Below are 19,877 nucleotides of genomic sequence, written 5' to 3' on the forward strand. Positions count from 1 at the left end.
GGGCTGATGACTAAAGGTTGTAAATTCAAATTTTTCTGCAGAAACATCACAGCTGTGCATTTGGCCGAGACACTTCAGTTAAGGTTACTCCAGGGTTACGGTGCCTGAAATAAGTGTACTTTAAAGACGCACTCACTAAGGTTGTGTTGATGGTTTTTGTTTTTACAAAACCTCTGCAAGGTTTTTCTTTAAACATTATTTTTCCACTCATACTCATTCTGTTTGATCTGCCTGGATGATTGCACATTTGCTGAGCCATACCATCACTTTGATCAATGCTGTTGACTCAACTTTTGTTGTTATGTTGAGTCTAATGTGTATATTATGTCTGTTTTTCTTTTGTTTGGGTGGCTTGTTTTGTTCAGGTGTACTTGTGTGTGTGTGTTTTATAAAATACCTTGACTTGGCTACAGAGCTTTACAAAGTAAACCGTTTGTGAGTAGCATTAGTATTAGTAGCTTGTGTAACATGACTGGTCATGTGACCTCAAAATGGCGGCACCCAAGGGCGACGCACCTCATGTTGAATAAAACCATTTTTCTATTAGACTGATTTCATGTGAGTGTACCACATTTTAATGAAATTTCTCAGAACCACTTTTACTGAGTGCACCTTGCTATATTGCTAATTATATTGCTAATTAGTAGATTACAGCAACATCTTTTAATCCTAGAACGCAAAGCTAACATCCCCTCTAGACTGCATATGTGATACACGATACAATTAGATATGTATTCTTTATCCCTTTATTTTGTTTTGTGAACAACATGAAAATAAATTTTTGTGATAATATTGGTTGTGTGTGTTCGTAATAACCTCAGGTTATTCCAAGGGGACTTTCACTGTAATAAGTATACGGTAAAAACATATGGATTAAAGCATCAGCTAATTGCCATTTTGCTATCTGCATTCTTACTAAATTAAACCTGAATATGATATTTGACATTGCCTATATGCAACTGTGGATAATGCATAGAGAATGAATGAATGATTGAGTTCTCTTGTATTGGTATTTGACTTTAAGGTACAGTTTGGATGCATAATCTTATAAATATGCAGGACTCAAAAGACTATCCTCACCACCAATGCCACCTCAAAAAAAGCAAACCACCATTATGTCAATATCATGCTATGGTAGTTCCGCTGTGTGTGACAATGTGTACAGTAGCTGTCGGTAGGTCCTTGGATAAGACCCCGAGTCAAGTGAGCATGCTAGCGCGATAAGAGGGCTCTTTCAAGCAGAAAATTGTTACAGATAATGGGAGAAAAGATATGCAGCTCAAAAGGAGATTGAAAACTCACTCAATCCCATCCTAATGTAGAACATATGTTTTATATACATAATGAAGACATGTCCAAGAAGATATTATGGTCGTTGCATAGAGTAAATTAACAAGGACATGCAAAACAGCAGGTGAAGTCTGTGCAAATTAACAGTTATCAGGGCAAGCTGAGAAGCACTAGCTGAAAAACAACGGATTAGTGTGCTTTAATAATTCCATCTTCACACTGCCAGTGGAATCTTACTTACATTTTCCACTCTGTCACAAATGTATGCTATATCTTGACAATATATACTATACTATAATCACAATATATAATATTTTGTGAATAGTATTAATTGTATGACATTATTGTATGTCATAAAATTTGTATTACATATTTTAGGATTACATTTAAAAATGTTTTAATTGAACCCTTATTTTGTTGTTAAAAAATAGTATAATTATAATGATGTATTATTATCATTATTACAATAATAATTGTATTATTATAATTACAGTATATTATTATTAATGAATTAACTAAACATAGTATAACAGCATGCAATAGCATAATAAAATTAAAGTAGTTTATTTTTATTAATTTTTTTTGACTGAGTATATTTTCTAAATTAAGCTGCATTGTGGGTACTGAATAACCAGAAGTGGAACATACATACATACAGAAAAAAAAAAAAAAAATATATATATATATATATATATATACACATTGTATATTATTATTATTATTATTATTTATTTATTTATTCATTTTTGTATTTCAGGAACACTCTTCCAGATCATCTGACCCAATTTAGCTTATTTGACACTGAAACAAAGCTAGACTTATTATTCATAACAATGCTGAGCAGTGTTGCAATGCTTACATGGTAAACAGTTTCACTGATTCTAATAGGACAGTCTAGTTAGTTGTGTCACGCCACACGTTTCCAGGTCTCAGACATCCATGGCAGCACCATAATCCTTGGACGAGCCCTTCATATATACCCAGCCCAAAATTATTCTATCTGAAAAGCACCTCTCACCTCATTTATTATGTGAGTAAATGTAGTTAACGTAATAACAGTTTTGGAGCCGGCCGTTTTGAACTTAGCACTGACAGCCAGATAATTGAATACAGCTTGAAATGTGGTACTTCAGATGTAATTATGGAGCCAGTTTCTCTCTTCCTCTCTCAATACGACACTCTAGGCTATGACAGGAAACCCATTAATGGGTTGAAAGAACTGCAAACGCTATTACTCCCTTTGCAGTGTTTCAAACCAACTCGACAGAAGCTGAATAGTCACTGTTTGTTCTTCTTTGATAAACTGGAGCGTTCTGAAAGTTAGTGAGTTCTGCAAACGAGACCACGCTCCATTTTGCTGTGAATGTGAATTAAGCCTTATCACAGTCTATGGAATGAATAAATGAATAAGGGATAGGAACCGAGGAAAAAAGCTATCATTTCTAGTTTGGTTAACCACTGGCTTACACATGCAGAGTGACATCAAAATGTCATTAGTGCGGTATATTGCTGTGAAACCACATGGCACTTCACTTGGGAAAGAGAGGGAGAAGTTTTGGCAAAGGCAAAGCGGTACATTCTAAAACCATAAAACTCTCAGAATGGCACAGGCTGATGGAGTGTGAAAATATATAATGCTTACTGAATGTTTAGAGGTTTTTTTCCTCAGGGAGAGCAATTAATAACAGCAGTCTGCTGCCTCGCTGTTAATCCTGTCAGTTTGGCCCGAGAGGGGATGGAAAGATGCCTCCATGTTGAGAGATCAATGCTGGTTATGCTGGCACTAGGCTGAGAGGAAGCATAGGTAACGCACAGCCGCTAATTGCCCTGTAGCACTATGTTGTGTCTTATGTGTCTATAAAGACATCTTGCACTGACAAAGAGATTAAAACAGAGGAAAATAAGGCATATTTTCAATATAAGTATGAATTAAAGCAACAGTAAACAGTGTAATGTATTTTTGTGACTGTGGAGCCACCTACAGATAAGTGAGTGCAATCTACTGTCATAAATACAGTGGATTGAATGTACATGTGCATTTGTTGCATCCAGTTTGCGTAATTATGTACCCGCCTACTAAACTTACGGTGTGTGCACACCAAAACCAAAATTAACTATTAGCGTGAGTAGATTACATACAAAGTCAATGCAAAGACCAGGCGATGCGAATGAAGAGAATTGGGTAACACGTTTGCTGTGAATGCGTGACATTCACCTCAGTCGAGTCTTCTGCGCAAGTTAAAAAAAATGTAAACTTGAGCGAACAATTCACAATACATGTTGTTGCACAAGCCAATCAGTGAAGAGCTTATTAACACGTCTGATTTGACACCTCGGTTGTATCAGAAAATCATTTGTATTGTTTTTATTGGCTAAAACATTTACATTTACATTTAGTCATTTAGCAGACGCTTTTATCCAAAGCGACTTACAAATGAGAACAATAAAAGCAGTCAAAACTAACAAAAGAGCAACAATATGTAAGTGCAAATGACAAGTCTCGGTTAGCTAATACAAAAATAAGATAAATATAGATAAAGTAGAATTAAAATAGAATAGAAATAGCTAGAGTTAGAGGGTCAAATGAAGGTGGAACATATGTTTTTTTAGTCGTTTCTTGAAGGTGGCTAAGGATTGATTTGGGCAGGTCATTCCACCAGGAGGGAACAGTTAATGAAAAAGTCAGTGAAAGTGATTTTGTGCCTCTTTGAGATGGCACAATAATACATCGTTCACTTGCAGAACGCAAGCTTCTAGAGGGCACATAACTCTGAAGTAATGAATTTAGGTAAATGGGTGCAGAGCCAGTGGTGGTTTTGTAGGCAAACATTAATGCCTTGAATTTAATGCGAGCAGCTACTGGTAGCCAGTGCAAATTGATGAACAGAGGTGTGACATGCGTTCTTTTCGTCTCATTAAAGATTAATCTTTCAGCGGTATTTTCGATTAATTGTAGAGGTTTGATAGAAGTGACTGGGAGAACTGCCAAGAGAGCATTGCAATAGTCCAGCCTGGATAGAACACGAGCTTGAACAAGGAGTTGTGTTGCATGTTCTGAAAGAAAGGGGCTGATCTTCCTAATGTTGTATAAAGCAAATCTGCAGGACCGGGCAGTTTTAGCAATGTGGTCTGATAAATTCAGCTTATCATCAATCTCAACTCCAAGGTTTCTAGCTGTTTTTGAAGGAGTTATGGTTGATGAGCCTAACTGGATGGTGAAATTTTGATAAAGTGATGGGTTTGTTGAAACCACAAGCAGTTCTGTCTTAGCCAGGTTGAGTTGAAGGTGATGGTCTGCCATCCAACAAGAAATGTCTGTTAGACATGCTGAGATGCGAGCAGTTGTTGTTATGTTATAAAACATCCTGCGAGTAACGCGATGCAAATATCCACTATGCTTTTGGTGTGAACACACTATTAACCAACAACATTATTATAATGTCTTATTAGAAGTCAGTGTGTACCAAAATAATGATTTTGAAACTGATATTTTTTAAAGTTAAAGTTGCTTTAAATTTGTCAATTTATTATAAGATTCTATTTCAAAATCAAGTTCTAGATCAAGTCAGCAAGCTATAATTCTTAATAAAGTAGAAACAATATATTACAGGAATAAATTACATTTTGAATGCAAAACGTAATTTACAAATCAAAGTTTTTTTTTTTTTTTATGTTTTGTTTGGTTTTCGGTTCACATTTCCAAGGACATTTAGGGTTACACAACAACTAAAGGCAGTAAAGTTTTTCCTTTGTGTTTTGGAAAAGTTTTGCATATGGACAACAACGTTGTCAAAACTATTCCTGTTTACACTGATCCTAAAAGGCTGTAATATGCATACCAGGCCAGTAGTTGATGATGACACTTTTTAAATAAACTCACTTGTGCCTGTAGACTGAACATATAATGTGTAAACGCATGACGCCTAGTTTACCCAGAGACGATAACAGCATCATTTTCAAAAACTTGCACTTTGAAACACTTTGTGTTTTCAGGTGCCCAAAACACCATTATCGTGTAAATAAACGGCCAAAACACATCAAAAGTCTTCTGTTTTTAGTTGAAAACGGTGTTGTGTAAATGCCCCCTTAGTTTGTAAATTTATGGTTCTTGTTTTCCCCATGTCTAGTTCTCTCCTGTGCTTTAGTTTGAATAATTCTTAGATTACCTTCTTTGTTTTTGTTTATAAATAAAGTTAAACAGATTCTATTAAGATCCACTTTTCCTTCTCTTTTTGTTACAATTTTATAATAAAAGTCTGTGGTAAGAGAGAGTCAGGGATATGATGTAATAATCAAAAGCAAAGCAACCTGTCTGGCTTGATTCTGGCCAAAAAGTCTCTAGTGAATACACTGTTTAAGGGAGGCACACTTTACTAGTAAAATAACCTTTCCTCTTTGAGTGTTAATTGGTCTTAGGAGAACTCTCTGTTAAATTATTTTGCCAGTTTTGTGGAAAGGATTTGGGGACACATGACAGAAACTATCACAAACACAGATAACAAGTTGGCCAAGAATTAATGAAAGTGTCTTATTTAATTTACAAAACCTTTCAGGATATTGACCTTTACAATAATTGCATAGTCACTCATTTTTAGGTCTGTGGATACAAAATAAGGAAATCCACAAGCAGTTAGTCATAAAAGATACTAGGAAGTGCTGTAACACATTTTGATTAAATTATTATTATGATTTTTAATTTTCACTATTTGTTTCTCTCACTATGTCTCATATTTTTATATGATATGACCATTTTACCTAAAGCTAAAAACAAACATATATATTTTTATATGATATGACCATTTTACCTAAAGCTAAAAAAAAACATATATATATATATATATATATATATATATATAAACATATATATATATATATATATATATATAAAATAAGAAAATCCACAATCAGTTAGTTATAAGGGAGAGCATGACACATTTTTGTTCATTCGATTTTTGCATTTTATGTTACATAGTTTAAATTATATTCCTATATTTGAATACTAAAGGAAAAGGTTTAGAATTAAATGATTATGAAGAAACCCACACTTGGTTAGTCATAAAGGGGGTGGGAGGTGTTGTATTTTATTTAAAATTTTTTATTATTATTATTCGAAGTAGTAGTAGTAGTATTATAAATATGTCTCAAATATTTATATAATATTCCCATATTGTAGTACAATAAAAAAAAAGATTAGAAATGTTTTTTTTCCTCCCTGAATTAACATTAATTAGCAACAGTTAATATTAATACTAATACTAATACTGCTACTCCTCCTCCTCATCCTACTACTGCTACCACCACTACTACTACTACTACTACTACTACTACTACTACTACTACTACTAATACTAATAATAATAATAACAATAATAATACAATCATTTTATTTGAAACTGAAATCAAAATGGTAAATGGTATATAAATAATTTAAATCTATATTACAGTATGTTTACATTTGATCTTTTTACTTTTACTGCAGTTTCATTATGAACATAGGCCTGTCACTCATTTTGTGGTGCTAGCCATGGGTTGCAAATTACTGCTGTATTAAACATGCAGATATATGGTTGTAACAGTAATTTATCACCACATTCAGTATTCATTTGCTGCCATCATTTCTGAAATGAGAGGGGGTTTGTAATGGCAGATTTTAGTGCTGTCTCCGTTCTGTGCTGTCACTGTGAGCAATGCTGGCCTCTTTCAGAGTGACCTTGCTGTAAAGCTAGACTATTTCTCAAAGTCTTGAGAGACTCCAACAGTCTCTCATATAGGGATGAATGAAGTTCCCAATGTCAGAAAGGTTATGGAAACACACAGCAGAGACCTGGATGCATTGTCTTGGTTTTGGTCCATCAACCATTACAGATTTACAGATTTTACACCCTGGAGTCCAATAGCAGAAAGGAAGGGTAATTTAAAAACTTCGAAACCCAGCACGCTTAATGGGCCAGACTTGGTAAATTCTTCACGCTGTGTTACTTTTAATGACCAGCAAGGTTAATCACTATCTTACAGCTCAGCCTGTTCTGGAAGAAAATAAAAGCAAACTGTTCAGAAGTGAAACCCAGACAGGTGGAGGTGAGCATCTCTTTAAAAGCGTGATTTATAGTTTCCTCGTTTTGGACATGTGGCTGCACCTTTTCCTGTGTTGTGACGGTTAATTGAACTGAAATAGCTAATTGATGGCAGATTATAAGACTCTTGCTTGAGAGAGCATTACTCTCAAGCATCTCGCATTGTGGAGAGGATTTCAAGTGTCATTAAATGTATAAAGTTGATTAAGGAGAGCTAATTACACCCAATAAACTTTTGTGCGTGGCAATCTCTGCCTTCTAACATCTGCTAACTATAAGATAGAAAAATATATATATAATTTATAATGGGGGGGAAAAAGTATTAGAAATTTTTCATGTTTGAATCTCACAAAAAAAACAAACAAAAAAACATGTCTAAGGCTCATTTCACCCCAAAATCAGAAGAAAAAGAAAATGAACCCTGTTTTAGGACCATTAATATTTCTTCTTTGGCATTATTTTCGGATAATTAAGCACATTTTCCCAAAAGAATCTCATTACTGTAATGAGTTAATTTTATATTTTAGTTTTTTTGTAATTCCTATTATTCCCAGTACTGATTGCTATGTTTGAATGTTTTAGGTAGTATGTATGCATGTATTATTTGTTTGTTTGTAAATAAATAGGGTTTATTTAATGTAAATAAGGTAAAGAACATTCTGTAAAATGTAACCTTGATATATTTAATATTGACTGAGCAATGCCATGTCAAAGATTGAAATCATAGTGAAATTAATGGTTCAAATAAATATTTGAAGCTTCTCATAATTAGTTTTTGAGACTTCACAGACAGGGCCGCATATAATATAATCAGTGGTGTAATGTAATGGAGTAATTATACTTCGTTACAGTACTTAAGTATTTTTTTGGAGTATCTGTACTTCACTTGAGTTTTTATATTTCAGCCAACTTTTACTTTTACTCCACTACATTTCCTAATTAAAATGTATACTTTTACTCCGATACATTTCCCCGAAGCATATTCATAACTTACTACAAAATAGTCAGAAGTCAGAAGAACACGGACTGCAGGAAAGCAGGTTTGACGAACCAGTGGTCTGGCGTTTGCAAGTTAGACTCCTAAAAACACCTTTGCTCCTGTGCAAACAAGTGCACGCACAACCACGGATGATTCATTTTCCACTCAAGTAGAGTCTGGGGTGTGCAATATACAGTACATCATCTGCGATAATATGGTAAATGTTGTTGTAATGATGTGCGATCTGACATTATCGAGTATATCACCAAATCACACACACAGAGTGCATGTATGTGATTTATTAGTCTAATAAAACTCAAAATTAAAGGCATTCTAAATTGTAGATGGCAAAATGCTTCTGTACGCTCTTTATGTTTATATAATTTAATAGTTAACATAATCTATATCATATAACGAGTACCGTTTTTTCTGCAGATATCAGCATGATATCACATTTAATAATCAAATAAAGTTAGCAATAAGTGACTTACATTTTAGACTCAGTATTGCCAACAAAATTGTTCCGAACAAAGATCACCGCACTGTTTTGCGTCTTTGAGCAATGGTGTTTACCTATTGAATGAATCAGCTTTTGAACGAATCGGTTGAATAAATGATTCAGTGATTCACTCATTAACAGTCAAACAATTTGTTCCTGAATAAATTAGCCGTTTGAATCTCAATGACTCACTCATTAACAGTCACTTGCTGCCACCTACTGGCGATTTTAATTTCACATTTCGACTTTTTTTTTCATGTTTTAAATCATTAATTTCAAATATCAGTATTCAACGTTTTATGTTAAAAACAAAAGATTATTTATCCATCTGTAACTGCAGGTTAAATGCATCCATGTCCCCTCTGAGATACGTTTAACTGTGTAAATGCATCTAAATGCTATTTCAGATGCAGATTCCAGAAATGTTTTCTAATGTTGGAATAAAAAAGAATAAGTACCAGATGAAGTGCTTCTTATTCTTACCCAAATATACACACTAGAAGAAAGAGTTCAAACTGAACAGTCTTGCTACTCAAGCTGTGTATGAACATTTTTTTAATATACATTTATTTGCTTCTTTTACATTTTGCGTTTACTTGTACTTTTACTTTCAATACTTAAGTACGTTTAAGATTAAAAAATATATACTTTCCGTACTTAAGTACAATAAATATCACACACTTTAAAACTTTTACTCAAGTAATATTCTAAACGGTGACTTCAACTTCTACCAAAATCAAGCTATCTGTACTTTTACTTGAGTATGGCTTTCAGGTACTTTATACACCACTGTATAATATAATATAATATAATATAATATAATATAATATAATATAATATAATATAATATAATATAATATAATATAATATAATATAATATAATATAATATAATATAATATAATATAATATAATATAATATAAACTTTCAACAATTTTGTCTCAAACTTTTTAGACTATTCCAATATTTGAGTATATAATGAGTATATGAGGTCAACAGATTAAAATCAGTTGTTATTATTACCCATGTAATAACAATTGCTGTTCCAAAATTATGGAAAAGGTCTATATTTTTTTTATAGCATTTTGTTTTTGGAAGTTGTGATTACTGAAGTGTTCTGTTCTCACCGTGCCTTGGCGAAACAGTAGATTGAGCTGACTGAAGCTGCCTGACCAAAATGGGATTTGAAGTGATCGTCACGCCACAACTATTGTGGGTGAGATAATAGGAAATTGATTTTTAGGGAGTGGCAATCTCTGGTGTTTCATGTTCATGTTGTCTTTGGGTATTATGGATTACAGCATACCTAAAAACACGACCTCAAAAGGTTGAAAAGGTCAAACTTTTTTGTTCCATATACTTAAATAAACTGTTTATCCAAAAGTAATCCAAGCAATTATAATGCAGACTGAGTCTTTTAAGCTTCTAATTAGGACATTTAGCATTACGTCACTTGTCAACAATGGATCATCTGCAGTCAATGGGTGCCGTCAGAATGAGAGTCCAAACAGCTGATTAAAAACCCTGGAAAAAGCAATAGTATGGATAGAAGTGATGGTTTGAAGTTAAAAAGTCTTAATTGTTTCTTACAAACACACATAACGTTAATTGATGGACTGTAGTTGTGTGAATTAATTGTGGATTAATGTGATGTTTTTTTATCAGCTGTTCGGACTCTCATTCTGACGGCACCCATTCGTGATGAAATGCTATATTTCTTGTTATCAGTTCTGATGAAGAAACAAACTCATCCACATTTTGTATGGCCACACAAACCATATCACCTCAGAAGACTAGAAATATAGTACATAAGTCATATGGACAACTTATTTGCATCTGAAGCATAAAAACTTCAAGATGAAATCACTGTCATCATATATTGTAATTGTGAAGTGCAATGTCCCTTTAAAAAAGTATTCAAGATGCTGAAAAGAATGAGCGACAACCTACTATTCAGCACAAGATTTGAAATGTCATCTCAATACCCAAACCCATAAACTATGGACATGCAGAAACCTGATATATTACTCCAATATACTAGTTGTGTGGGATCTGGCCTTTTGGAGATGCTGCTTTAATCGTTGGGGTTCTATGAGTTTCTCCTGAGCCCTTCCATATAACATGTTCCATCAAACCCTTTTCCCTTTCTTTACACACTGATTCACTGAAGGGTCTTATTTACTCTGCTTTATTCATGCCCTTTGCCAAGAAAAAAAAGAATATTTTTGTACTTTCACAAGCAAACCCACAGCATGTTACTTGCAGAAAATACCCACACAATCAGTTTAAATATGTTACAGCACACAGGCTCACTGAATCTAGTCCAGCTTCCTTCCTGCAACCTGTTTGCTTCTTGCTACATGATGAGCGATGTGACTGATGTAAGAATGGTGTGCAAACGGTCGCAACGAGCGTAACAAACAGAGCTGAGATCTGCCCTGTAGTTCATTTTAATGGGATTATGAGCGTGTCTCCGTCACCATAAACAATCTCTATCATCCAGAGCTGAACTGCAACCCAAATCCTCTTACTCTACAAAGACTATTCCAGAGAACACCAGTTCTGCTGATTTGTGTGATTAAACGTCTCGTTTTAATCCCAGGGTACAAATGAGGCTGATGCGTGTAGTACACATCACAATACAGTGAGTAAAAAATAGAAAACATTTACTTTGAATTGTTTCAAAGGCATACAGAACAGCCTTGACTAATTTATCAAAAGAGAAAAGAACAGCAGCATTGTGTGGTCTGATTCTGAACTTTGGATCAGATGCATTAATTGCATAGATGATAATCTCATGCAAAATGCAAAGCAAGTTTAAATAAATGAGTAAATTAAATAAATTACTTCCATGATTTGGATGGATTCCAAAACAAACAAACACAAAAACAAATAAAGTAACTAAAGTAAAAAAAAAAAAAAAAAAAACGTAGGAATGCATTGTTGAAAGGGTTTAGCCTTTTAATTATACTCCATGAGGTCTATTTAGAGATATGTAATTTTAACATGACATGCAAATAAGCACTCTTATGGTGATTTGAGTCATAGCATTTCACTTCACATCATTATGGCCATAAAACACCCAGGTGCACTGCTCCATTCCTCTGAAGTCATTATACATTTCCACTGTTTAGTGAAACTTTATTGTTCTGCCACATCATTCACAATCTGTTGATAACATGCAGTTAATTTACTCTGTTTTCGCTCAAAAAAACAAAACAAACTACACAACATTTAGAAATAAACTAGACTTTTTGATAAACTAGACTTTTACATTTTCCAAAGAAACTTGCCTCCAAAATTGTAAGGTGGTTACCTAGGTGTCCTGAATATTTATTTATTTATTTGGTTGTTTATTTATTTGTTTGTCTGATTTTTTTGTCTGCTTATTTATTCATGTGTTGCTCTGTAGTTGCTAGGTTGATTATGTGAGGAGCAAATTGTGTTCTGATGTTTAACGGTGAAAATCGATTAATTAATGAAATCGCGTTTGGTCTCGTACTGTATCGCGTACCTTGTCAGTGTCGTGTGCTTTGCTTGGCCATTTGTTGTGATACACAGGAAAGTGTGTCCAGCTGAATTCAATTTGAGTTTTGTTAAACGAATAAAAAAGAAGCTTAGTTTACCGTGGAAGCGGTCGCTTGAAGACCGAAGAGTGTAAAGACCATCGACTCTACCGTGCGACTCCACCGGGCAGGGACACCGGCAAAGGATAAGTATCGCTTTTTATTTCTCCTCTTTCCTACTACATGTTTCACTTCTGTTTCAGTTTTTTATAACCATTTCTTACTATGTGTCATTAAGTTGTTATTATTTTAGCATGTGTGTTTGGCTCAGTGTTATTTATTTAGGATTACTGATAAACTAATGTAGTTTGATTTGTATTAGTTATCTATTTTAGTTTTAGTTACAGTTGTAGTAATGTTGTCATTTTATTAGCTTTTCATTATGTCTATATAGGTTTTTTTATTAAGTTTTATTTAATTTGAGTTATTTCAGTACTTCAACATACAAAATGGAAATGATATATATACAGTGGGTACGGAAAGTATTCAGACCCCCTTACATTTTTCACTCTTTGTTATATTGCAGCCATTTGCTAAAATCATTTAAGTGTTTGCTCATATCAAAATATGAGCAATACTTGACCTTGCAGGCACTACTAAAGATGGTGGTCTTTTTAGTACTTGATAAATGTATTTTATTGGTTGCATGCTTTTAATATAATTATTAAAGGAATATTTCACCCCCCCCCCCCAAAAAAAAAAAAATGCAAATTTATATTTTACAAGAAGACGGTTAAGATTTTTTTTTGGGACTTGTTTTATCTTTGGAACGTATTTTTAGCATTACATCACCTGTTCACCAGTGGATCCTCTGAAGTGCATGGGTGCCGTCAGAATGACAGTCCAAACAGCTGATCACAATAATCCACATGTGATCAACACAATTGCAGTCCATTAATCAACCTCTTGCTAAGTGGAATGCTGTGTGCTTGTAAGAAACAAATTCATCATTGAGGTGTTTTAACTTTAAAATGTTGATTTATATCTGTCCAAAATGCGAGATCATAAGTAAAAAATAATATGGCATGAATTAGGGTGTGCATTATTTTTCCAATAATTAAATGACCTAGAGTCATTTATTCCACTTATACTACGGTTACCACACCTCAAAACAGATTATGTATTTCAAGATATTTGTTTCAAAACATTCAGTTTTTTTTCCTCCTTAAAAGCTCCCATAGTATAATATGGAATAGCTTCCTTGACTTAAAAACAATTATCCTGTTGTCTTCATAATCCACCAACAAAATTTGATGATTTAATACTGTTTTGGACTGTTTTCACTTATGAACGGTGCTTGATCTGTGCATATTTCTCTTCTGATTCAGACGCAACATTTTTTATTATTTTATACATTTTTTTGGAGAGAGCAATAATAAAGGACTCATTTCAGCAATGAAAGAAGCAATGGTTTGAATAAAAAAAATCTTAATGATTAATTTGTTTCTTACAAACAAGCAGCTTTTTACTTCACAGGGCATTAATTGATAGGCTGAAGTCGTGTGGATTACTTGTGGATTATTTTGATGTTTTTATCAGCTGTTTGGATTCTCATTTCCGGCATCCATTCACTGCAGAGTATTCATTGGTGAGCAAGTGATGTACTGCAATGTTACATTTTTCCAAATCTGTTCAGATGAAGAACCAACCTACATTTTGGCTGGCCTGAGGTTGAGTAAACTTTCTGAAAATACTCATTTTTGGATGAACTATTCCTTGATAATCACAGTCTCAAGACTATTATGCTATTTAAAACATTAAAGGCCAACATTTACACCCTTGTGGGACTCAGGCCATAAAATCCCTCTTGGATCTGTGATAAATGGCCTACCTGTGAGTTTCCTGAAGTATTTTCCAATTACAGTTCAGTGGTCCAGCATAAATACAGAATTCTGCTGAAGCCCCAAGTAATGCCAGACCTTCACTTACTGCAGTGCTTTACAGGGCTTGTAAACTTGTAGAAATCAACTGCTCTAAAGAGCATCTGTTTTTAGGTTCTGCACTGTAAGCTATAAATCACAAGCTGGGCTCAGTGATTACACTAGCTCATCATCACAGGACACTCCAGCAGCCCGTTGGGCATTGCAGAAATGGCGAAAGTATAAATAAACATTGCTGTGCTGTTAATGAAAGGAACATTCAGCCAGTGCAAACATCTCCTGGGCCACCTTCACCTGTATGCTTGCATCATAGTCATTTCACCAGTTGATACAACCACACAACATTAAAATCAAACCGTTTTCCCATGAGCTTCCTGATGATTTGCTACTTAAATTCATCAGCTCTTGAAATGTCAGTAAACAGAGGAAATAGACAATCTGAAATCTACAGGTGCATCTCAATAAATTAGAATGTCGTGGAAAAGCTCATTTATTTCAGTAATTCAACTCAAATTGTGAAACTCTTGTATTAAATAAATTCAATGCACACAGACTGAAGTAGTTTAAGTCTTTGGTTCTTTTAATTGGGATGATTTTGGCTCACATTTCACAAAAACCCACCAATTCACTATCTCAACAAATTAGAATACTTTATAAGACCAATAAAAAAAACATTTTTAGTGAATTGTTGGCCTTCTGGAAGGAAATTTTAGAGCAATTTATGCTTCCTTCTGCTGACAAGCTTTATGGAGATGCTGATTTCATTTTCCAGCAGGACTTGGCACCTGCCCACACTGCCAAAAGCACCAAAAGCTGGTTCAATAACCATGGTGTTACTGTGCTTGATTGGCCTGCAAACTCGCCTGACCTGAACCCCATAGAGAATCTATGGGGTATTGTCAAGAGGAAGATGAGAGACACCAGACCCAACAATGCAGATGACCTGAAGGCCGCTATCAAAGCAACCTGGGCTTCCATACCACCTCAGCAGTGCCACAGGCTGATTGTCTCCATGCCACGCCGCACTGATGCAGTAATTCATGCAAAAGGAGGCCCAACCAAGTATTGAGTACATGTACAGTAAATGAACATACTTTCCAGAAGGCCAAAAATTCCCTAAAAATGTTTTTTTTATTGGTCTTATGAAGTATTCTAATTTGTTGAGTTAGTGAATTGGTGGGTTTGTGTGAAATGTGAGCCAAAATCATCACAATTAAAAGAACCAAAGACTTAAACTACTTCAGTCTGTGTGCATTGAATTGATTTAATACACGAGTTTCACAATTTGAGTTGAATTACTGAAATAAATGAACTTTTCCACGACATTCTAATTTATTGAGATGCACCTGTATTAAATCCAAACTTGGAGTGCTTAAAGGAATACTTCACATAAATATGAAAATACATTCATTCATATTGTTCCAATCCTGTAAGGTTTTGTGCAACTCAAAAGTAGACGTTTAGCTGTTGTGAAGGCAGCATTATTTCTTTTCCATTTACAAAAAAATAATAAAAAATACCGGAACCTAATTTTCATGCTGTTCAGTTCTATTAACTTTAGATTTCAAGAGCAGAGCTCCAAATTGAAATACTCTAAAAGTGTTTCCTGCATTATGGTGGTCTGAAAATTTGGGCAAAATCCAGTCATTTCAGTTTAAATTGAATCTGACCAAAACCATTGTACTATAACATGGTCACATCTTTGTAATTTGAACCATGTTGGTTCAACAATATATGAATAATAACCAGTGTTGGGCAGTAACGCATTAGGCCTACTTAATAACGCATTACTGTAATTTGATTACTTTTTTTAGTAATGGAGTAATTTAACGCGTTATAATTTTCAAAATTATCTGAGGTCTCTATACGTTACTGCCGCGTTACATTCCTGACAGAATGCAGTGATTTCTAATCTAGATTGTAAAAAGGATGTAGCTCACGCACTGTCGGGAGTCGAGTGCCAGTGGATTAGAGACCTGCTCTCCCGCGAGACACGACGCAGCACACTGTGTATCAGTGCGGGACAAGACTTGATAGGCGAGGGCAGAGACTCGTGTGTGTGCGGGATGCGGGAGAATAAAATTATTCACGGGACTCCCGCAAAATAGAAATATCTAAACATAAAATATATAAAACAAATAAATTGTTATTCATCTATTGCACAAAAGCAACATGAACTAATATAAACGATTTACAGGTGCAAGCGTATGCAGAGTTTCTATTTAGGTTATAACACGTGTTTGCAGCGTTGAGCAAGACAGTGCTGACATTTGCATGCTCACGAATCCTCTCATTATAACACGTGAATTGTAGACATTATGAACGATTCATTATGCATATATTTATTGTGCTATAACAGAGATTTCTGAGATTGCGATTAACTGAGATATTTTAGAGATTATAAAAGCAGCGCTATTTGCTGGTATTCTGCCATGCCAAACCATGCACGCAGCAGCCACTTGATTTAGTTAAAAATAACACTGTTCTGTGAATGTTGATGATTTAATAACACATACTTATCGGGAGTGTGTATGCTGGGATTTCATGAATTTCATGAATAAAAAAGTAACGTAACTAGTAATGTAACTTATTACTAATTACTTTTGAAATAAAGTAATCAGAACAGTAACGTGACTACTTTTAAAGGAGTAACGTCTCTAGGTTACGTATGTAACCATGGTTCCCCGAGGGAACGAGGCGCTGCGTCGAGATCGCTTTGGGAACCCTGTTGAAAAAACCAGCATATGCTGGTTAGGTATGTTTTGACGCTGGGATGCTGGGTTAAGCTGGTCCTTTGCTAGTTTATGCTGGTCCATGCTGGTCATGTGCTGGCAAAGGACCAGCATAAACCAGCAAAGGACCAGCTTAACCCAGCAAAGGACCAGCTTAACCCAGCATCCCAGCGTCAAAACATACCTAATCAGCATATGCTGTTTTTTTCAACAGGGAATGCCCCTGCGTGACCGCGTTCTGAAGCATGAGTAAAATCAGTCCAATGGAGCAGCGAGATGTCACGAGTGGGGTGACGTAAGCGCCAGGAAGTATAAAAGTGCATCCGGCAGAGAGCAAGTCAGCTTCGATGAAATAGTGCCTGGAGGGATGCACGGAGTATGGCAAAGAGACGCAGCGTCTCGTTCCCTCGGGGAACCATGGTTACATACGTAACCTAGAGACGTGCCCCTTCAGGAGCTCGAGCTGCGTTGAGATCGCTTTGGGAACGAGAATGCCCACTGCGCCATACTGCCTACTACTAACTCCCTGCCTGTGTGTGTATCTTGCGAGCACATCACGAAGAGAGAACTTGGGAACCTGGGGTAGATGCCAGGTCTAGGTTGTAAAAGCAGACAAAAGTGTGCAGAGATTCCCTCGGGGAACCATGGTTACATACGTAACCTAGAGACGTGCCCCTTCAGGAGCTCGAGCTGCGTTGAGATCGCTTTGGGAACGAGAATGCCCACTGCGCCATACTGCCTACTACTAACTCCCTGCCTGTGTGTGTATCTTGCGAGCACATCACGAAGAGAGAACTTGGGAACCTGGGGTAGATGCCAGGTCTAGGTTGTAAAAGCAGACAAAAGTGTGCAGAGAGGACCATCCCGCCGCAGCACAAATGTCCTGCAAGGCCACACCCAAGTTGAAAGCCTTGGAGGCCGCCATACTCCTGGTCGAGTGCGCTCTGACCCCCATAGGTGATGGGAGGCCAGAGGACTCGTAGGCTAGGGAGATGGCCTCGACCACCCACCTACTCATGGTCTGCTTGGTCGCCGGAGATCCTTTCTTTGGCGGACCAAAACAAACAAATAGCTGATCTGCCTTACGCCACATAGCCTGAAGTACTATGGGCCCTGGTGAAGAAGTGGGAACCTTAGAGACATACCCGGCCCTTGGGTAAAGGAATGCCCTAACCATGCCTGGAGCAAATTCCAGGCACGAAACAGAAAGTGCCTGAAGATCCCCGATCCTTTTTAGTGAGGAAATAGCAAGGAGAAAGATGGTCTTGAGCGTGAGCAACTTGATGAAACTTCTTCTATGGGTTCAAAGGGGCACATTGCATAAGCCCTCCAGAACCACAGCCAGGTCCCATGAGGGCACCTTAGTGCGCTGTACCGGCATCAGCCTCAGGGTGCCATGGAGGAAACGAGTGATAAGTGGGTGTATTCCCAATGATTGACCACCCAGAAGGGCGTGGTAAGCAGCTAAGGCCACCACATATACCTTCAGAGTGGAGGGAGATAACCCTGAGAATGGCGCCCCCCCGCCTGAGAGAGGAGGTCCCTCCTGATCGGAATCTCCAGCGGAGAGCCGTCGAGGAGGGACACCAAGTCCGAGAACCATACTCGGCCATGTCAGCACCATGGCATCCAGCCCAAGTGGAGCTGGATACGTGAGGGAGAACCAGAGCTGACAGTGTGTCATTTTCTGCGACGCAAATAGATCCACTTCCACCTAGCCAAATTCCCTCCAAATGAGGAGCCTCCATCCCCCGGGCCTCAGCCCCTGTCTCGACAGAATATCTACCCCCTGATTTAGATACCCAGGGATGTAATCTGCTCTTAGAGAGAGGAGCTTCCCCTGAGCCCACAGAAGGATCTGGCGTGCCAGCTTGTACAAGGGGAGCGAACGCAGACCCCCCTGCCGATTGATGTAGGAGACCACCGATGTGTTGTCTGTGCGGACAAGCACATGATGCCCCCTTAGGTCTGGAAGGAAGTGTGTCAGAGCTCGAAACATGGCCAGCATATCCAGGCAGCCCGTGAGAGAGGCATCCGTCATTAGCGTTACGCGACGACAAGGAGCCCCTAACATCGGGCCTTGAACCAGGAACCAACGTTTCTTCCACATGTCTAAGGCACATAAGCATCGCCGCGTGACCTTGATCATGCGAAGCGGATTCCCCCTCGGGGAAAATCCCTTGGTTCTGAGCCACCACTGTAAGGATCTCATGTACAGCAGTCCAAAGGTATCACGTTGGACGCTGCTGCCATCAGGCCCAACACCCTTTGAAACTGTTTGACAGTGAGTGACTGGGCTTCTCTTACTCTCGTGACTGTCGTGAGGATTGACTCGATTCGAGCAGGAGACAGACGTGCCTGCATCGAGGTTGAGTCCCACACCACGCCTAAATAAGTGGTTCTCTGTAGTGGAGAAAGAACACTCTTCTTGGCGTTTAGTCTTAACCCCAGCTCTCTCATATGGGCGAGGACGACATCTCAATGCTGGGTCGCCATCTGCTCCGATTGAGCTAGTATTAACCAATCGTCGATGTAATTGAGTATGCGGATGCCCTGGAGTTGCAGAGGAGCCAGAGCAGCATCCACAAACTTCGTGAAAGTGCGGGGTGAGAGTGACAGGCCGAAGGGAAGAACTCGATATTGGTATGCATCGCACCCCAAAAGCAAACCTTAGGAACTTCCAGTGTTGAGGGAGCATGGAAACATAGAAATAAGCGTCTTTGAGATCTATCGTAACAAACCAGTCCTCGGACTGGATTTGAGATACTATCTGCTTGATAGTGAGCATCTTGAACCGAAGCCGCTTGATAGCACGGTTCAGAAGACAGAGATCTAAGATCGGACGCAACCCCCCATCC

This window comes from Sinocyclocheilus grahami, unplaced genomic scaffold (assembly GCF_001515645.1).
Source record: "Sinocyclocheilus grahami isolate Dianchi unplaced genomic scaffold, SAMN03320097.WGS_v1.1 scaffold905.1, whole genome shotgun sequence".
Lineage (NCBI taxonomy): Eukaryota > Metazoa > Chordata > Actinopteri > Cypriniformes > Cyprinidae > Sinocyclocheilus > Sinocyclocheilus grahami.